Source organism: Mobula hypostoma, chromosome 23 (genome assembly GCF_963921235.1).
Source record: "Mobula hypostoma chromosome 23, sMobHyp1.1, whole genome shotgun sequence".
NCBI classification, from domain to species: domain Eukaryota; kingdom Metazoa; phylum Chordata; class Chondrichthyes; order Myliobatiformes; family Myliobatidae; genus Mobula; species Mobula hypostoma.
The window spans coordinates 13,369,664-13,390,955 of record NC_086119.1 but is presented as its reverse complement, the minus strand read 5'-3'; the positions used below and the strand labels follow the sequence as shown (position 1 = coordinate 13,390,955).

The following is a 21,292-nucleotide window of genomic DNA, read 5'->3' as shown; positions in this document are numbered from 1 at the left end:
GGTTAAAAGATTTGGCTGCTTGGAGAAATTTTTGGAGGTTGTTGTCGTGATCCTGCTGGTCGTGACCGCAGATGGTGATGTTATCCAGATATGGGAACGTGGCCTTCAGTTGGCACTGGTCCACCATCCAGTCCACTGCCCTCTGGAAGACAGATACACCATTCGTGACACCAGAGGGGATGCGCAGGAATTGATAAAGCCTGCCGTCCGCCTCGAAGGCAGTGTAAGGGCGGTCCTCCTGGTGGATGGGGAGCTGATGGTAAGCGGACTTTAGGTCTATGGTCGAGTACACCTTGTACTGTGCTATCTGATTGACCATTTCCGCGATGCGGGGTAGAGGGTAAGTGTCGAGCTGCGTGAACCTATTGATGGTCTGGCTATAGTCCACGACCATCCTATTCTTCTCCCCGTTCCGAACAACGACCACCTGCGCCCTCCAAGGACTTGTGCTTGCCTCAATGACCCCCTCCCTGAGCAGCCGCTGCACCTCCGACTTAATGAAAGCTCTGTCCTCCGCGCTGTACCTCCTGCTTTTAGTTGCCACAGGTTCACAGTCAGGGGTCAGGTTGGCGAACAGCGGTGGGGGAGGGATCCTGAGGGTGGAGAGGCCGCAAGTGGTGTCGGTAGTGTGGCAGTTGGCATGATGTTGGGTGGGATGTGCGGGTCGGTGTGTGTGTGTGGTCAGTAGCGGGGTACGTGACATATCTCTACCAAACAGGGGATTTATGACAGTAATTGGCGGGAGGGGCCCATCATACTTCATTGTCACGCTTTTCAGGTGGCTCTGGAAGTCCAACCCCAACAGCACAGGGGCACACAGTTGAGGCAAGACCAGTAACTTAAAGTCCCGATATTCTGTGCCCTGCACCACTAGCGTCGCTACACAACCCCCCCGGATGTCTGTTGTATGCGACCCGGAGGCCATGGTGACCCTCTGACTTACCGGCCGTATCATGAGTCCACAATGCTGCACCGTGGCCGGGTGGATAAAACTCTCCGTGCTGCCTGTGTCAAACAGGCAGCTTGTCCTGTGCCCCCCCACCAGGATGTCCATCATTGACCTTACGAGCTGGTGGGGAGAGCTTTGGTCGAGGGTCACGGAAGCCAGGGTGGGGTCGCTGTCTTGGTCCGGCGCGGTGGGGTGGCCCGTGAGCACCCGTTGGTCGTAGGTGGTGGGAGGTGGCGCCGACCAAAATGGCCGCCCCCATGTCTCGCACCTGGTGGCAGTGTGCAGGGAAGATGGCGGCCCCCATGTCTCGCACGTGGTGGCAGTGTGCAGGGAAAATGGTGACCCCCACGTCTCGCACGCGGCGCTGCTCGATCCCGCTCGCGGTTTTGACTTACAGACCTTGGCGAAGTGGCCCTTCTTTCCGCAGCTGGAGCAGGTAGCTTGTCGGGCCGCGCAGCGTTTCCGGGGGTGCTTCTCCAGTCCGCAGAAGTAGCACTTTGCGGACTCACGACTGGCGGCAGCCGAGGTCGATTCGCCGGCGGGTTGCGGGGTCTGCGGCGCCCACGAGGCCATCGGGGGATCGCGTGCCTGGAGAGCCTCGGAGTTATGCAGAGCGGCCTCCAATGTATCAGCCAGCTCGATCGCCGAACTTAGGGTAAGATCGGCTTTTTCCAGCAGCTGCTGGCGCACGTACACTGACCTGGTCCCCGTAACGAAGGCGTCTCTCACTAGGAGTTCTGCATGCTGCGCCACCGTCAGCTCCTGGCAATTGCAGACCCGCACGAGTGTCTGTAGGGCCCGGACAAACTCAGCACTCGATTCCCCGGACCGTTGTTGCCGTGTCGCTAAGCGATGCCGAGCATAGACGCTGTTTATCGGCCGCAGGTATTGTCTTTTGAGTGCATTCATCGCGCCATCATAGTTCGGCTGGTCTCTGATCAGCGAATAAACCCGTGGACTGACCCTGGAGAGTAGAACTCTGCGCTTCGCTACGGGGTCGGTCGCTTTAATCTCCTCTGGATACGCTTCGAAGCAGGCCAGCCAGAGTTCGAAAGCGTTTCCAGCGTCAGGCATTTGTGGATCGAGGTCTAATTTGTCTGGTCTCAGAGCCTGTTCCATGTTTTAAAATGTACAGCGAATAAAATTGAAGCACCTTCAATTACTCCAAAAGACTGAGGTTTGGTAAAATACTGAAAGGCTTTTATTCGCTGTACAATACGACCTCCACAGTGAGTGTCTGCCCCCGGACTGAGGGGGAGGGGCAAGGCGAACACCTTTATACAGGACCCTGTGGGAGGAGCCACAGGGGCAGTCAGCAGAGGTGTCTGTCCAGACAGGTAACCGAGTTACAACATATAAACATGGTTTACCACAAGTATGAACTGCCTATTCCATGCTGTATCTCAATCAATCAGTTAATACACGAGTAACAGCTTGCTCTGCGCATCGTACTGCCCTGGCGTGTGTACCACATTGACAGCTGGAACGCAGAATCCATGCTCATCGCCGACCAATGGAGGGCCTCATTAACTTTTGCCTTCAATTACTTTTAGATCATATTTTTGTAAATGTTCAAGTACAGCATAGAACATAAAACATTACAGCCTAGTACGGGCCCTTCGGCCCACAATGTTGTGCCTGCCTTATATCTACTTTGAGATCAATCTAACCCTTCTCTCCTACATAGCCCTCCATTTCTCCAGTATCCATGTGCCCATATAAAAGTCTCTTAAATGTCCCTAATGCATCTGCCTCTACCACCAACCTTAGGCAGGGTGTTCCACACACCCCACACTCTCTCTCGCTGTCACTAAGCCCTGGCATTCCCACTGTACTATCCTCTATTGGACTTTTAATAGAGGAAAGTAAATCTATTAAACTTTTTTTTAAAAATACAAAGACACTTAAAAGCAGCAAGTTGTCAAAAGTCATTAGGGGCAGAGTTTTGCATTCCATTGCCTGAGGCCTTTATTTTTACTTCTTTTTTTTATACTTTATTGTCACCAAACAATTGATACTAGAGCGTACAATCATCACAGCAATATTTGATTCTGCTCTTCTTGCTCCCTGGAGTACGAATCAATAGTAAATATTAAAAATTTAAATTATAAATCATAAATAGAAAATAGAAAAGGGAAAGTAAGGTAGTGCAAAAAAACCGAGAGGCAGGTCCGGATATTTGGAGGGTATGGCCCAGATCCGGGTCAGGATCCGTTTTATCACAGTTGGAAAGAAGCTGTTCCCAAATCTGGCCTTCAAGCTCCTGAGCCTTCTCCCGGAGGGAAGAGGGATAAAAAGTGTGTTGGCTGGGTGGGTCGTGTCCTTGATTATCCTGGCAGCACTGCTCCGACAGCGTGCGGTGTAAAGTGAGTCCAAGGACGGAAGATTGGTTTGTGTAATGTGCTGGGCTGTGTTCATGATCTTCTGCAGCTTCTTCCAGTCTTAGACAGGACAACTTCCATACCAGGTTGTGATGCACCCTAGAAGAATGGTTTCTACGGTGCATCTATAAAAATTAGTGAGTGTTTTAGGGGACAGGTCAAATTTCTTTAGCTTCCTCAGGAAGTACAGGTACTGGTGGGCCTTCTTAGCAGTGGACTCTGCTTGGTTGGACCAAGTCAGGTCATTTGTGATATTGACCCCGAGGAACTTAAAGTTGACCTTTTAAAAAGCTTTTAAAGCTTTTGGTCGGGGATGAGCATGGATTCTGCTTTCCAGCTGTCAACGTGATACACAAGCCTGGACTTGCAACTCTCTCTGCTTTATGGAAGGGCTGTGGTCTAGGGTCCCCTGGTACATGGAATCCCATAGATCAGGAATTCCCAAACTTTTTTATGCCATAGATCCCTGCCGTTAACCAAGAGGTCTGTGGGCCCCAGGTTGGGAACCCCTGCCATAGATGAATAGGTTCCACCGCAGGGTTAATCTGGCTCTGAGTGCAGGTGGCGTGATTGGGCAAGTTGGAAACAATAAACTCTCACGAATGACGTTGTTGTTGCAAGTGTTCAGCCTGAGAGAGCAGGGAGGCAATTTATCAGCTGAGACGACAATTTCCCCAAAGCGTCTCAGGTTGCTAACTGTTGCTTCACTCATCCTGTTCGCATTCAGTAAACCAACTCACTTTATGGCGTTTAAACAAAAACTCATCCGGTGTTAATAGGAGAGAGATGTTAAGGATTATTGCGGTCCATTCCAACTCTTGAGAAAGAGCACAGTCAATGAGGTTTGGAACTTAAAAGCAAGAGCAACCCAGGATGTTAAAAATCTACCTTCATGTATAAAAGCTGAGGTTTCCCCACACAACTGCCACAAGTGTATAACTCTCACAGTTGTTCTATTCATTAGGAATTCTTCAAGGATTCTCCTGATTGCCATGATAAAGCTGTCAGAAAGAAAAATTCCATGTTGTGGCTAAAATGGCAGCTGCTGACATGAAGCGCTTGGAGACTATTACTTGGAACTTGTGCTTGGGGAGCACAGGGGTGGACTAGGGTGGCTAGTTGTTCTCACACACTCATTGGACCACTCGTTATTCTTGCACACTCATTGTTCTTGCACACTCATTGGACCACTCGTTGTTCTTGCACACTCATTGTTCTTGCACACTCATTGGACCACTCGTTGTTCTTGCACACTCATTGTTCTTGCACACTCATTGGACCACTCGTTATTCTTGCACACTCATTGTTCTTGCACACTCATTGGACCACTCGTTATTCTTGCACACTCATTGTTCTTGCACACTCATTGGACCACTCGTTGTTCTTGCACACTCATTATTCTTGCACACTCACTGGACCATTCGTTGAGCAGATCCCACACTGAGTTTCAGTGCAGCGCAAATTCAACATATTTGTCATCTTGTCAGGCTTGTTCATCCCACTAAATGTAGCATGTCAGCAGCTTGTACGTATTAGCTGGCTGACTTGTGGATTTAATTCTTTCCATGTGCTAATTACAAGGTAGCCAATAATCTTACAAATTACTGTCCTTTACACGGCTTGTCATGTGTGAAAAACCAATACAGAAGAATTTACTCAAGCACTTTTAATAAATGCAGTGATTCTCGTATTCATTGATCTATTCTTAAAATTCTCTACAAGAGTAGTATATGTTAAATCAAAGTCTATTGTAACAGACATCCCACCCTGCAAACACTCATTTCAGGGAGGTAGCACTATCAATTTGCGGGAGACTTCCGGGAGAGATGGAATGTCTGCAATAGAGTAGCCAGCTAGTTTAAATAACGTTAGCTATGCTAATGAACGAATGACACCTGTTAAACTCACCTCAACATGTCTTTTACATTTTAACCCACCATGGGCAATAGAAAAGTCACTGTTGCAAACAGTGCAGCGAGCAACACTGTCATTATTTTTGACCCCTATTACGCAGGGGTGCACTTTAGAGTAGTCTGGGGTGAAGTAGGTTTTATATTTTCTTTTTTTGGAACACTCTGCCACTCTGACTTTTTTTGGAACTCTCTGGCTCTCTCTCTCTCGCGCGCGGTCGCTCTCACTCGCGCTCGCTTTCTCGCTCTCACTCTCTCGTGGTCGCTCGCTTTCTCGCTCTTACGCTCGCTCTCAAAAAAAAAAATCAATTTCCGGGACGTTGTATATAATTTGCGGGCATCAGGGAGCCACTATTAATTTGCGGGAAACTCCCGGACCTTCCGGGAGAGGTGGGATGTCTGTTGTAAGGCCAATCAGAAGTCCAGAAGTCAAAGGCCAATGGTTGAAGCCTGGAGAGTGAAGGCCCAGAGGCCTATTCTGGAGCCTGTGTGTGTGGCTGGGGCTGGGGGGGGCTTGTTTTGCCGTTGTTGTCTTGTTGCTTGTTGTGTTCTGTGTTGTTCTGCCGAGCATTGTGGGCATTGTTGGCTCCGGAATGTGTGGCTGCTTAGGTAGTTAACCTAAACGAGTCATTTCACTGCATGTTTCCATGTACTCTATATGTGATAAATAAATCTTAACCTGAATCTAAGTTTATTGTCAAATATACGTATGCACAGGTGCAATGAAAACCCTACTTGCAACAGCATCACAGGCATGTAGCACCAGAGACAATATTCTCAAGAAAAACATAAATTAAATATAAATTATACAAACTATACAAGAAAGAACACATAAATATGAGAAAATCTGCAGATGCTAACAATCTAAAGCAACACACACAAAATGCTGGAGGAACTCAGCATGTCAGGCAGCATCTATTGAAATGAATCAACAGTTGATGTTTCGGGCCGAGACCCTTCATCAGGACTGGAAAGGAAGAGGGAGGATGTCAGAATAAAGAGGTGGGGAGAGGGGAAGGAGGATAGCTAGAAGGTGATAGCTGAAACCAGGTGGGTAGGAGAGGTAAGGGTTGAGAGAAGAAGGAATCCGATACGAACATGGGAGAAAGGGAAGAAGGACGGACATTAAGGCAGATGAGGAGAAGAGGTAAGAGGCTAGAGTGGGGAATAGAAGAAGAGAGAAGGGGGAAGGGAAAGAAAAAATAGAGACAGAGTAGGAAGAGGTATGTATCATCAAGATAGCCGTGGGGATCAGTAGGTTTATAAAAGATGTCAGTAGACGGTTTGTCTCCAGAGATGGAAGCAGAGAGATTGAGAAAGGGGAGAGAGGTGCTAGAAATGGACCAAGTAAATTTAAGGGCAGGGTGGAAGATGGAGGCAAAATCGATGAAATTGGTGAGCTCAGCACGGGTGCACGAAGCAGATTCCATTATATTGTAGTGTGGTCAAAGTGGTCATAGTTTTGTTATATCGAGGTAGTGATTAGGGTTTAAAAACCAAACAGGTGAAGGGAAGAAGCTGATCTTAAAGCTGGTGGTGTTGTACTTCCGGCCTATAGGCCCCTGTCCGATGATCGCAGCAAGAAGATGGCTTGGCACGCATAACGGGCATAGACGTTGCCTGATGTAGATACTAATGATGGTGGGGAGGGATGTGCCCAGCTGTACTGGGCTGAGGGCTGCGTCCACTACTGTCTTCTTATGTTCCTGTGCACTCCTGTTGTTGTACTAGACCAGCCAGGACACTTCCACCAGTACAACTTTAGAAGTTTGTACTGGTTATGGTTATTTTTAGTTAAGATTGCAAATTGTGACAGCATTTCTCGGTCAAAGTTACCATGTCAACTACTATAACATTGGCTCAGTTCTGAAGTCTTCCAGCTCCAACAGAGTATTTGTCAAAAAGTTACTGACCCAAGGCATTGAACATAGACCATAGAACATTACAACACAGTACAGATGCTGCGACCCATGGTGCTGTGCCAAACTTTTAACTTACTCTAAGAGTGATCTAACCTTCCCTTCCACATCGCCCTTCACAGTTTTTTCAAATCATAAATTCCCCTAATATATCTGCCTTTACCACAACACCTGGCAGGGTGTTCCATGCACCTACCGTGCTCTGTGTAAGAAAAACTGCCTCTGATATCCACCCGCCCTCGTACTTTACTCCAATCACCTTAAAACTATGCCCCCTCATACTAACCATTTCCACACAGGGAGAAAGTCACTGGCTGCCCACTCAGGCATAGATTGAGTTAACAGCCAGAGACTTTTTCCCAGGGCAGAGATGTTAACACAAGGGGGTGTAATTGGAGGAAAGTAAAAGGGAAATGTCTTCTCTTACTAGCTCTTCTTTCAGTTAGTCCTGACGAAGGGTCTCGGCCCGAAATGTCGACTGTACCTCTTCCTAGAGATGCTGCCTGGCCTGCTGCATTCACCAGCAACTTTGATGTGTGTTGCTGGGAAATGTCAGAGATAAGATCTTTATACAGAGAGTGGTGGGTGTGTGGAACACGCTACCAGGGGTGGTGACAGAGGCAGATACATTAGGGACATCTAAGAGACTTTCAGATCGGCATATGGATGATAGAAAAATAGAGGGCTATGTAGCAGGGATCTGAGAGTAGGTCAAAAGGTTGGCACAATGCCAAGGGGCCAAAAAGTCTGTACTGTGCTGTAATGTTCTATGTTTTACAGAATTTTTTTTAAGAACGTACGCAGAACAAAACACGCAGAGTGGCGAAAGTGGCTGTGGTGTTGCTGTACTGAGGTAGCGAGTGGATTCAAGAACCTGCACAGCCCTCGTATAGGAACGTGAATCTGCAGGGAAAACTGAGGACCAAATGATATTGCCTTAAGGGCAAACTTTCCTCCTGTGGATTAGAGATGAAGTGATATAAAAACATGAATACCTTCTCCTTCGTTGCCATACTGGTCACATCTCAGGAGGCAGCTGATTGTCCGTTAAGTGCTCTGGGTAATGATGATACCTTCCATATACAGTAGATATTTTCAGACCCTTTTTTTGGTATCTGGGCAACCTCCATCTCCAAATGTCCTCAGATGTAGTGGTGAGCAATTACCGTCAACAGCTGTGGTCCCCTGGTGGAAGTGCTCCCCCTGTGTTGTTGACTGTGGAGTTCCAGGACTTGGAGGCTGTAATGATAAAGGAGCTCTGAGTTATCTCCAGGTGAGGACGAGGTGAGCTTGGAGGGCAGCCTCCGAGTGGTGGTGTTTCACTGTGCCCTCTGCCTCTGCCCCGCCTGGTGGTGGAAATGTTTGGGGTTGTCTTTACCCAGCAATGTTCACTGCGGTGAACTGTGATCATATAGGCTGGTCACCCTCAGGTTAAGTGGGTGACTCCTATCTTCCTCACCCAGGCTGGGGATAAGGAGTGAAGGGGTACAGACCACGTGCAGGCGGAGGAGATTTAGCTTCATTTGGCATTGTGCTCAGTGCGTGATCAGGGGCGGCAAGGGAGCGTGACGCTTTTACAGCACCAGCGGCCCAGGTTCAGTTCCGCCGCTGTCTGCGAGGACTTTGTACGTTCTCCCCACGACCGCGTGTTTCATCTGCGTTTCCTCCCACATTCCAGAGACATACGATTTTGCAGGTTAATTGGTCACATGGGTGTAATTGGGCAGCGCAGGCTCGTTGGACCGGAACGGCGCTGTTTTTCTAAATAACATAGAATTTAAGTGAAAGGGTAGATTTCTACCTTAGGATAAGGATTAGGAAGATTCGGATCATTGGCACGTAGAAGAGACCATTTAATTTGGCATTGTATTCAGCGCAGAGACCATACCTTGAAGAGCCTGGTCCTTCACTGTACTGTTCTATATTCAATGTTCTCCTTCTGGAAATGGGACTGGCTCTGAGGCATGGAAAACAGAGAACGGCGCTGTTTTTCTAAATAACATAGAATTTAAGTGAAAGGGTAGATTTCTACCTTAGGATAAGGATTAGGAAGATTCGGATCATTGGCACGTAGAAGAGACCATTTAATTTGGCATTGTATTCAGCGCAGAGACCATACCTTGAAGAGCCTGGTCCTTCACTGTACTGTTCTATATTCAATGTTCTCCTTCTGGAAATGGGACTGGCTCTGAGGCATGGAAAACAGAGCCTTTCTGATTTCCAGCCCTGCCCATTCTGGCTCCATGAATGAGCTCTCCATCATGTACTCTCTGTGATCAGTAAACAACTAATTCTTCCTCATTAGTAAGCAACTCATCCACCTCATTTACTTCTCGATCTCATCTAAAACATCAAAATTCCAGGCACGCTGAGCTGCCACTCCCGTCCCTCTCGGAACCGTGTCTCTGTAATGGCCTCAACATCATAATTCCGTGTACTGATCATCTACATTCATCTGATACCAAGTTCATCTGCCTTACCCATAATAGATAGATAGATGGATAGATAGATACTTTATTGATCCCTGAGGAAATTACAGTGTCACAGTAGAATTACACATGGGCATGCTATGTTAGCATTGGAATGTGCAGCAACACTTGCAGCCTGTCCCTTGCACTCCTTGGGTGTGTTGTCGTTAACGCAAATGATGCATTTCGTTGTATGTTTCGCAGTTCATTGATAAATAAATCTGAATCTGAATACTCCTTACACTGAAGTTAACACACTCTAAACACACTGAAGGAACTCAGCAGGTCGGGCAGCATGCGTGGAAACGATCGGTCGACATTTCGGGCCAGAACCCTTCGTCAGGACCGAAACGTCAACTGATCGTTTCCACAGATGCTGCCCGACCTGCTGAGTTCCTCCAGCGTGTTGTGAGTGTTGCTTTGACCCCAGCATCTGCAGATTATTTTGTGTTTACGAAGTCAACACACTTCTGCCCATTAGTCCCACAGTATTCATTGTTCACAGTGTCTCTGCCTGTCCTTTCTTTCAGATTTACTTGTCATAACATCTACCTTCCTCTCAATCCTTCCACTATCTGACTTCCCACCTCCTAACATCCTAAACCCTCCTGAGTACCAATAATGAGTCTCCCTGAGAGGATATTGGTTATTATTAGAGGCGGTTTCCACAGATCTTTTCTTAATAAAGTCTCGCCTGCATCTGACAATATTGAATGCTGGGTGTACATTTTTATTAATTATGGTCATTCTACTGGGTGATAACTATATTTGTCTTTAATCTGTGGTTGTGCTGTGGATTTAACCACAGTGAAAAAGATGGTATTTTCATAGCTTTGTCCCATGGGTGCTCTGCATATTTGTTCAGAAATAATTCTGAATTATAGAAAAATAATTACCTGTGTTAAAGGAAAGCTTGAATAGGTTAGGACTTTATTTCCTAGAATGTGCATGATTGAGGGAACATTTGATAGAGGTGTTTTTTTGTTGTAATTCCAAAACATAAAACTAATTGAAGGAAAAACACAGAGCCAGGAAATGTATGTCTTAATTTCGTATTACTATACTTCTAGCAAGGCACGCACTTATGATGTGGTGGTTTAATGACGTATGCCATTCACATACTTTTACATATAACCCATAATAAATTATTTAAACGAACAAAGAATGCTTAATCAAACAAAATATTTACAATATTACAGAAATATTAAATACACAACACTCCTTCCTGCTTAGCTATAAACTCCAACTCAATATAGAATGCATCTCAACTATATACACAATATACTATATAATACAACTACTATATAAACATCCACAGCATAGTAAATTGTCCCATTCAGGCCTAAAGATTTAATTGCTGTGGAGGATTTTGCTGACATGGGGGGGTGGGGTCAGTCTGCTTGGCAGGTAACACTTGTGGCTGTGAAACAATTTCGGATTCTGAGGTCTTTTCCGCAGTGGTTGTAGTAATTGACTCTGGAACTGCAGGAGGTGGTTCTGACAGCTCTGAATACCTTTCGTCTGGAAGTGTTGGTATCCTGAGCAGTGCAAATCTCTGAAAAAGCAAGGGCACTGTTGCGCCTTTGGCACTTAAGGGCTGCCCTCAGGACAGATCCTCTGATTTGTTAATGCCAGGGAATTTAAAGTTACTGACCCTCTCCACCTCTGTTCCCCTAATGAGGACTGGCTTCATGGTCTTCCAGTTTTTTCATCCTGTCGTCCGTAATTAGCTCTTTGATTTTGCTGAATTTGAGTTGCTGTGGTACCATTCAACCCTACTCCTCCAGTGATTTGTTGCACCAAAATGACAAACATAACCAAACCTAGTGATGTGCAATTCTCTTTCCGAGTCTGTTTGCTCTGATAACCTCTTTTACTGGCCTACCTCAATATTTATCACCATCCCTTCAACAGAGCAGTTTCGTGTTGCGTGATCGATCACCAGGTCACTTTCTGTAAGATATCATTTTGTCAGGTGAAATTCAATTTATGAATGAAGGACGGCCAGAGATTGACTCGTCTGCCTTTGTCAATTCATACGGGAAAGAATTACTTATTCAAAAATCAGAACTCGGTTCTGATTCTCATCAGAACAGGTGGTATGGTGGTATTGCGGTTAGTACAATCACTTTACAGTGCCAATGATCATCGATCGTGGTTCGATTTCCACTGCTGTCTATAGGGATTTCGTACATTCTCCCTATGACCGCATGGATTTTCTCACCCTCCAAAGGCATACAGTAAGGGTCAGGGTTAGTCAGTGGTGGACATGCTATGTTTGTGCCAGAAACATGGCGACACTTGTGGGCTGTGGCTAGCTGTATCCTTACTGATTTGATCCAACACAGAACGAAGCATTTGGTTCTGTTTTGTAACTCAGGACATTAAATTAATTCAAAGAAAATGCAGGGAGTCCAAAATTCAGGTGTAACTTCCCTTAGCGACAGGAGTTCAGTGAGACCCTCTCTCACTGCTCCCCCTCTGTGATCTCCACCTCTCTCCGACTCTTCGACCAGATCCTGACCCAGACCCGCTACCACAGCCACGTCTCCTTCCTGGGAACGTGTCCTTCTCCTTCCCACCCTCCCCCCCACCTTCTTTATAGGGCCTCTGCCCCCTCCTTCTTCAGTCCTGACGAAGGGTTCCGGCCCGAAACGTTGACTGATCGTTTCCACGGATGCTGCCCGACCTGCTGAGTTCCTCCGGCGTGTTGTGGGTGTAACTTCGTCTTTTACCTTCAGCGAGGTGCGCACCTATCACGTGGTAGCGTGACGATATATTCGATTAACGTACTTTACATATAACCCATAATGAACTATTTTAAACAAGCAAGAATGCCTCGTCAATATATTTACAAGATTACTCAAATATTATTGAAATATTAAACACACAATGCAATTCACTGCATGCTTTAGTGTTTCAATCTAAGTGTGACACATAAAGCCAATCTCTTTAAAGAGTTTCTGTTTTTTGATGAATTCTGTTTTCTTTCAGCAACTGCTTTACCATATTGCTTATTTTCAGTCTTTTGAAGCTGAGGCATTTGTAGGGCTAGAAGAGAAAACTATAAAAGCGTCAGCTCCTACAGCAGTACGATTTGAAGGGGCCTCCATGTGCAGGACCACCCAGTGTTAAAAGATTTCTTGGACTTTATGCTTTCTTTCAGTAATTTGGTTATTTTCTCTCCTTTAGGCTTTCAATACCTGTTACCACTCCTTCCGCTGTACCCCGCTCCCATCCTAACATTTACCTGAAGTCCATCCACCCACCCTCTGATGTCTCACCCACCAGCCCCGACCCCATCACCCAGTGACCGATTGCAGGCTCCAGATTCCAAGTTCACAAATTACTAACTCAGCAGCTCACTGACTGACCCCCCCCCCCCACCATCAACTCATGGATGTACCCCAACTCAGCCAAGTCCCCGCTCCTTCGTCCGTGTGCCTCTCCATGCAGAAATGCCCGATGTAATGGCGTGAGAAGGCATTGCTGATGAGCTCTGGCTTTGTGGACGGGATGGGAGACAAGTGCGGCTACCAGCGGCTCTCTCAGTTTCACACACATAAAGAGAAAGGCTTGTGGAATGTCCTAAATCCTGCAATAAAAGCCTTGTTTTGGCAAATGCTAACACTTCAACCAAGTCCCTTCAATTATTAAGCAGTGCTTTACGAAACATAGGTCTATTAAACACAAGCTAACGGCTTGTGCTTTCTCCCAGTAGATGAAGTGTGCATTTTATTACTTCCATTAATTCTGACAGTAGTTTCCTCCTTTCTGCACGTGCAGCTGAAGCTCTGGATCTCTGGGAAATGAATGGCTTTCTGCTGAGAGTCAGTGACCTGGAAGTACAGAACAAGACTGAGCTTCATGTTGATGTTAATCTGAAAACACTGTTATCAATGAGGTAGATGTGCCTTGAGGCTTTCTTTTCAATAGACTCCTGCAATTTTAGCCTCTCTTCATCTCTTCTCCTCACTTAACCTCCTCAGAGATTGGCCTGGCAAGCTGGTGCACTCCTCTCCCTGGGTAGAAGATGTCTGGGAGGACATCTTCAGAAGATAGTGCTTCAGGACGTCAACATCCATCATTAAGGACCCTCACCGTCTGAGGCATGCCCTCTTCTCATGACTACCCTCCAGGAGCAGATACAGGAGCCAGAAGATGCACACTCATCTGTTTTGTTCTGTAACTCCAGAAACTAATCAAATGAAAAACATGGGAGCTGGGAAATGCATTGCTACTTCATTTTACTTTGGTAAGTTGCTCTCATATGATGTATGTGGCATCTTCACTCTCCAGGGCGCAGGCCTGGGCAAGGTTGTATGGAAGAGCAGCAGTTGCCCATGCTGCAAGTCTCCCCTCTCCACGACACCAATGTTGTCCAAGGGAAGGGCATTAGGACCCATACAGCTTGGCACCAGTGTTGTCGCAGAGCAATGTGTGATTAAGTGCCTCGCTCAAGGACACAACACGTTCCCTCGGCTGGGGCTCGAACTCACGACCTTCAGGTGGCTAGTCCAAAGCCTTAACCTTAACCACTTGGCCACGTGCCCACACTATATATATATATATATATATATATATATATATACACACACATACATACACACACACACACACACACACACACACACACACACTCACACACACACACACACACACACACACACACACACACACACACACACACACACACACACACACACACACACATATATATATATATATACACACACAGTATATTATATAGAACAATTTTTAAATAGTCCCATTCAGGCCTAAAGATTTAATCCTTTAATCACTGGAGGATTTTTTTCTCTTCTGGAATAACATCTTTCTTGACAAGCAGGATCACTTTGCTTGACAGTTGAGACTTGTGGGTGTGAAACAATCCCAGGTTCTGTGGTCTCCTCCGTGGTGGTTGTAGGAATTGACTCTGGGACTGCAGGAGGTGGTCCTGACATCTCTGGACACCTTGCTTCTCTAACAACTGACCCCGCTCTCCTCAGCAGATCAATGCGTCAACCCCAGATGAATCAGACACAATCTCCACCACGTAGGAGAGTGGTCCAGTTTTGTCCTTAATCTTTCCAAGAACCCACTTTTGATTATCTCTGCAGTCCCTCACTGGGTCTTCAGTGAAGCATCGAACCTCCTTGTTTGAGGAGCCCTCAGTTTGTCCCAGCTGTTTGTCCTGCATACTCCTTCTGAGATTGGGCTTGAGGAGGTCCAAGCACAAGTGCAAAGGACAGCCTAGGAACACCATGGCTGGTGAGTTGTTGGCTGTGGAGCATGCTGCATTGTGAAATGCAAGGAGGAAATTGGCGAGCTTCCGGATCAGTGTCTGTGTAGTGCATTCTGCTGACGTTGCTCATACTGCATTCTTTAGACTCTGGACAAATCTTTCCACCAAGCCATTTGTAGCTGGGTGTTACGGGGCAGATGTAAAATGCCTTATTCCATTCATTTTCAGGAATGACTGAAACCGTCCCGTGACAAACTGCGGTCCATTGTCACTGACTAAGTGTTTTGGAACACTAGTCCTTGAGAAATGGCTTCTCAACACATCAACAGTGTGCAAGGCTATAGTGAAGGATATTGGAAACATTTCTGGCCACCTTGTAGCTGCAACCAGAATCCACATGAATCCCCTGTCAGGGCAATGCTGGTCATTCCAGGAATGGAGAGGTGCCACTCTTTGCATCTTCCGGACGTGTTGGCATCCCAGACAGTGCTTGGCAAGCTGCTTGATCTGCTGATCTGTTCCAGGCTACCAGATAAAGCCTGGAGTCAATGCTTTCATTTTGACCATGCCTAGCTGACCGGCATGTAGCTCCTCCGACACTTTAGCTCTCAACTTGGATGGTACAACAATTCTCAATCCCCACATAAGGCAAATCCCGTCAAGGCTGTAAAAAATGAGGGAACTGGTATCTCTGCTGCACATTCCAACCATTTTGGGTGGCCATGTAGACGTGAGACAGTGTGGGGTCTTTTCTGTTTCTGCCTTGAACCATCTCTGCAGTGATAGGAAGACTTACAATTTGCATTAGGGAGACAATTCAGAAGGATGCTGCCTGGATTGGGGAGCATGCCTTATGAGGATAGGTTGAGTGAACTCGGCCTTTTCTCCTGGGAGCGACAGAGGATGAAAGGTGACCTGATAGAAGTGTACAAGATAATGAGAGGCATTGATCATGTGGATAGTCCCTGTAACTCTTGTCACCTTTACTATCAAGAAACTTATCAACCACCACTGAAAATATACCCAATGATCTGGCCTCCTCAGCTGTATCTGGCAATGAATTCCACCTGGAGCAGAAAGCCATCAAAGAGTAATAGGGAACTACACTTATGTGCAATAAAGTTGCATATCTCCTCCTTGAGAGAGTCAACCAGAAGTTTTATTCTACAGAATCAGGTTTAATATCAGTGGTATATGTTGTGAAAGTTGTCAACTTAGCAACAGCGGTACAAAGCAATACATGATAATACAGGGAAAAAATAATGAAGTAAATCAATTACTGTAGGTATATATATGTGTATTAAATAGCTAAATTAAAAGCAGTGCCTTGGCATATCAAAAAATGACCAGTCATGAGACCCCAAGAACAGGTCCCATTTCTGCAAAGAAGGGAAAAAATAGAGATATTAAAGATCGATAATAATAATAAAGGTGAGGTAGTGTTCATAGTTTCAATGGAATCGGATGGCAGAGGGGAAGAAGCTGTTCCTGAGTCACTGAGCATGTGCCTTTAGGCTTCTGTACGTCCTACCTTGGTAACAATGAGAAGAGGGCATGTCCTGCTGATGGGGCCCTTAATGATGGACGCTGCCTTTCTGAGTTAACGCTCCTTGAAGATGTCTTGGATACTACGGAGGCTAGTACCCAAGATGGAGCTGTCTAATTTTAGAACTTTCTGTAGCTTCTTTTGATCCTGTGCAGGAGCCTGCCCTGCTCCATACCAGACAGTGATGCAGCCTGTCAGAATGCTCTCCACAGTACAACTGTAGATGTTTTTGAGTGCCTCTGGTGACAAACCAAATCTCCTCAAACTCCTAATGAAATATAGCTGCTGTCTTACCTTCTTTATAGCTGCATCATTATGTTTGGACAAGGTTAGATCATCAAAGATCTTGATACCCCAGTAACTTGAAATCAATAGGTTTTCAATAGGGACATTTAATAACAGTGGAATGTATACAATATACATCCTGAAATTCTTTTTCTTTGTAAACATCCACGGAAACAGAGTGTCCCAAAGAATGAATGACAGTCAAATGTTAGAACCCTAAAGCCCCTCCCCCAGCTTCCCCCACCCACGCATAAGCATCAGCAAAGCAACGACCCCCCTCCCCTACTAGCCAAAAAGTATCAGCACCCCCCACCGAGCACTCAAGCATTCAGCAAAGCATCAGTAAAGACACAGACTTGCAGTACCCCAAAGACTACTTGTTCACCCGGTAATTTGACATACCACAGGCTCTCTCTCTCCCTAATAAGGGATAAAAAGGTGTCCCCGCTTCACAGTGAGAGGGGAGACAGAACAAAAAAAAAATCGCTGATCTACGATGTTAGAAGTCTGTTGCATCGTTTCTTCCAAGCTCTGTCCCAGAGAGCTCGGGTCTCTGGGCACACAGCCAGCAGCCAGTTCGCTGCTTTCAATCTTCTGTCTCCCACGACACACCAGTTGTCTGCGGCAGCACCGACCTCGAATCTGCCCGCCTCCAGAGCCATCAAACTCCAGCACCCTGAAGGCGCGCTAGTCTTCTAGGCCGCGTCCTTGGCATATCAAAAAATGGCCAGTCATGAGACCCCAAGAACTGGTCCCATTTCCGCAAAGAACTGAAGTCCGCGTGTAACTCCAGGTCAGGGTCTTCAAAAGAACTCCAAAGGGAAAAAGTAGAGGTATTAAAGATAGAAATAGAGCTGTTTCCGAAGATACAAGCAAAGGAGTCGCCGTTCGGCGCCAATGTCTTCCTAAGCTCTGCCAGAATCAGCTCACTCTGTCTATTTCTGATCGCTCCATGAGGGATTTGTCCTACCCTTTCTGAAGTCCACAATCAACTCTTTGGTCTTACTGACATTGATTGCAAGGTTGTTGCTGCGACACCTCTCAACCAGCTGGTATATCCTGCTCCAGTACTCCCTCCCGTCTCCATCTGCGATTCTGCCAGCAATGGTTGTATCATCAGCAAATTTATAGATGGCATTTGAGCTGTGCCTAGCCACACAGACATGAGTATAGAGAGAATAGGGCAATGGGCTAAGCACACATCCCTGAGGCATGCCGGTGCTGATGGTCAGCGAGGAGGAATTATTAATATCAATCTGCACGGATTGTAGTCTTCCAGTTAGGAAGTTGAGGATCCAATTTCAGAGACCCAGGGGCTGTAGCTTACCGATCAGGACTGTGAGAGCTGAGCTATAGTCAATGACCAGCATCCTGATAGAGGTGTTTGTATTGTCCAGGTGATCTAAGGCCATGTGAAGAGCCATTGAGATTGTATCTGTCATAGACCTGTTGTGGCAACCTCTCATTTCATCATCAGAGATGTGAGTGCTACTGGACGATAGTCATTAAGGTAGCTCACAATACTCTTCTTGGACACTGGTATATTTGTTGCCCTTTTGAAGTAGGTGAGAACTTCTGAATGTAGCAATGAGAGGTTGAAAATGCCTCTGGATACACCTTCCATTTTGTTGGCACACGTTTTCAGAGCTCTACCAGGGACCATCAGCGTCTTCACCTTACAAGGGTTCCCCCTCCTGAAAGACGGCCTGACATCAGCCTCTGAGACAGAGATCACAGGGTAACACTCACAACATGCTTGAGGAACTCAATAGGTCGGGCAGCATCTTTTCCACAGATGCTGCCCGACCTGCTGAGTTCCTCCAGCGTGTTGTGAGTGTTGCTTTGGCCCCAGCATCTGCAGATTATTTTGTGCTTAGAGATCACAGGGTGACTGGGTGTAGCAGGGATCTTCACAGCTGTAGTTACATTCTCCCTATATTCTTTGGTATATTTGTTCTAAAAAATTAAACACACAGTGTATGAGGGCACTCTGACTCTGAAAGCCTGGCTGATTGAGTTCTGTTTTCACTGTAGTTGGAGCTTTAATTTGTTGCTTTATTCCGTCTGTATGTGATTCCTTTCACGGGAAGTGATGGATGCCATGCTGGATGGGGGAGTAACAATGGAAAGGACTATTGTCTCTCATCATGAATCAGAGGATCAAAATCTGCTCATGTTAGCCACCTACAGCATGTACAAATCAACGGGGACATGACATAGACTAGTCATAGTTATACTTTATTGATGCCGGAGGAAATTGGCTTTCGTTACAGTTGCACCATAAATAATAAATAGTAATAAAACCATAAATAGTTAAATAGTAATATGTAAATTATGCCAGGAAGTAAGTCCAGGACCAGCCTATTGGCTCAGGGTGTCTGACCCTCCAAGGGAGGAGTTGTAAAGTTTGATGGCCACAGGCAGGAATGACTTCCTATGACGCTCTGTGTTGCATCTTGGCATGCAACTTGGACAGCATCCTCTTTTCAGACACCACCGTCAGAGAGTCCAGTTCCATCCCCACAACATCACTGGCCTTACGAATGAGTTTGTTGATTCTGTTGGTGTCTGCTACCCACAAATACACTTCCCTGGGTTCCTTGTAAAACACTGGATTAGACCAGGGAGATGAAATGCAAATATCCCCTGTGGTGGACTGATATTCAAAACTTGCCGAGTTTGGCAAATAACTTTTTTCTTTAACTTGGTGATAATCTGTAAGAGTCAATGCAGCAGTGAACTTGTGCAAAGGAATCTGTACTTCCTTCCCATTTGCAAGTTTAAAAAATGAACAGCATTTATTCCTTTCATACCCTGCGGATTGCATTGTGGACAATGAAATACACGCAGTGGCCACTTTATTAGGTACACTTGCTTGATAATGTAAATATCTAATCAGCCAATCATGTGGCAGCAACTCAGTGCATAAAAGCATGCTGACATGGTCAGGAGGTTCATTTGTTGTTTAGATCAAACTTTCAGAATGGGGAAGAAATGTGATCTAAGTGACTTTGACCGTGGAGTGATTTTTGGTGCCAGATGGGGTGGGTTGAGTATTTCAATAGTTTACAGAGAATGGTGTGAAAAACAAAAAAACAATCCAGTGAGTAGCAGTTCTGTGAGCGAAAACACCTTGTCAATCAGAGAGGTCACAGGAGGTTGATCAGACTAGTTGAAACTGACAGGAAGGTGACAGTAACTCAAATAACCACATGTTACAACAGTGATGTGCAGAAGAGCATTTCTGAATGCACAACGTGTCAAACTTTGAAGTGGGTGGGCTACAGAAGCAAAAGACAACAAACATACAGAAAGTATCTAATAAAGTGGCCACTGAGTTTTTTTTCAGAATCTGGAGTATGCATGCTAACCTTTAATATATGAGACTTTATCAAAAGGGTATGCTTTTGATGGTGAGGGGCAAGCTGACCCTTTGACCAGTAAATCCACCAATTGCCTCCGACCTGCCACTCCTCCTACTGGGGAGAGGCACAAACTTTCCATCTGACAGTCATGTCTTTCAGATGCCTAACTCACGTCTCCTCAAACAGATCCCTTACTCCCAGCTGAAGGAAGGTCAGTGAGCCCCTGTTGGGCAAAGGAAACACTTTAAAGATAACATCAAAATCAGCCTGAGGACATTTTAAGTTGGATACAGAGTGCTCCAGGACAGATTTAGTGTCATATATCTATGATAAAATAAACTCCCAGAATTATATGCCCACATCGGGAAAGAAAGCCTGGGATAGGGACATATCTGAATTGGGACAAGACTTAGACTGGGATGTGATTTGGGATAATGCTGCCGGTGCTTTGAAAAACCCAAATCATCTGTATATACACCTGAAATTTTGTCACAGAGCATATTTAACACTGAGAATTAGACAATCAGATGGGACTGGTTCCTAACCCATATTGCTCATTTTGCCCCCACAGAACCGTTGGCTCTTTTATACATGTTGTATGGGAATGTCCAGAGGTTTTTGGTTTGTGGGGGAAGGTTATCAGTACTCTAACAGAACTAATGGGAGTACAATTACCAATGGACCCTGCTGTACATCTTCTAAATGATGACTCCCACCTTTCCCTTACGGAAAAAAACACGCAAAATCTGGCTGGCAGGCCTGACTGCAGCTAAGAAGATTGTAGTCCAGCGTTGGAGACCTCCCCATGATATTTCAAATACTCACTGGCTTCAGAGCTTTTTGGACATTTCTCACCTGGAACTTTCATCAGCAAGAGTAAATGATGCACGACCAAACACAATCTTAATGTGGACAAATTTGATATCTAACTTAAAAGATCTTTTGTTAAAATAGGAATGCTTTGTCTGTGTATGTACTACTATTCAGTTGGTTGGTGGAGGGGAGAGGGATGGGGGGAGAGAGGGGTGGAGGGGGGATGGTGATGAAGGTTGGGGGTGGCTGGGTTAAACAGTCAAAATGTAATTGGCAACTGGTTGCATTGAATGTAATTTGTTGGTGTTGCAATAAAAATTTAATAATTAAAAAGAATCAGCCTGAGGAAATTCAACATTACATCTAAAAACTGGGAAGAGATCGCACTCAATGGATACACCTGGAGGAATC

General features: G+C 45.7%; 1 long non-coding RNA gene across 1 annotated transcript in view; it reads left to right on the top strand.

Annotated features, from left to right (window-relative positions):
- Positions 1 to 20,959, top strand: part of LOC134336898 (uncharacterized) — a 58,669-nt gene extending 37,710 nt beyond the window's left edge. Inside the window, exon 4 of the long non-coding RNA XR_010015904.1 lies at positions 20,640 to 20,959. This is a non-coding gene — a long non-coding RNA (uncharacterized LOC134336898). The remainder of the gene's footprint in view (positions 1 to 20,639) is intronic.
- Positions 20,960 to 21,292: the final 333 nt, after the last annotated feature.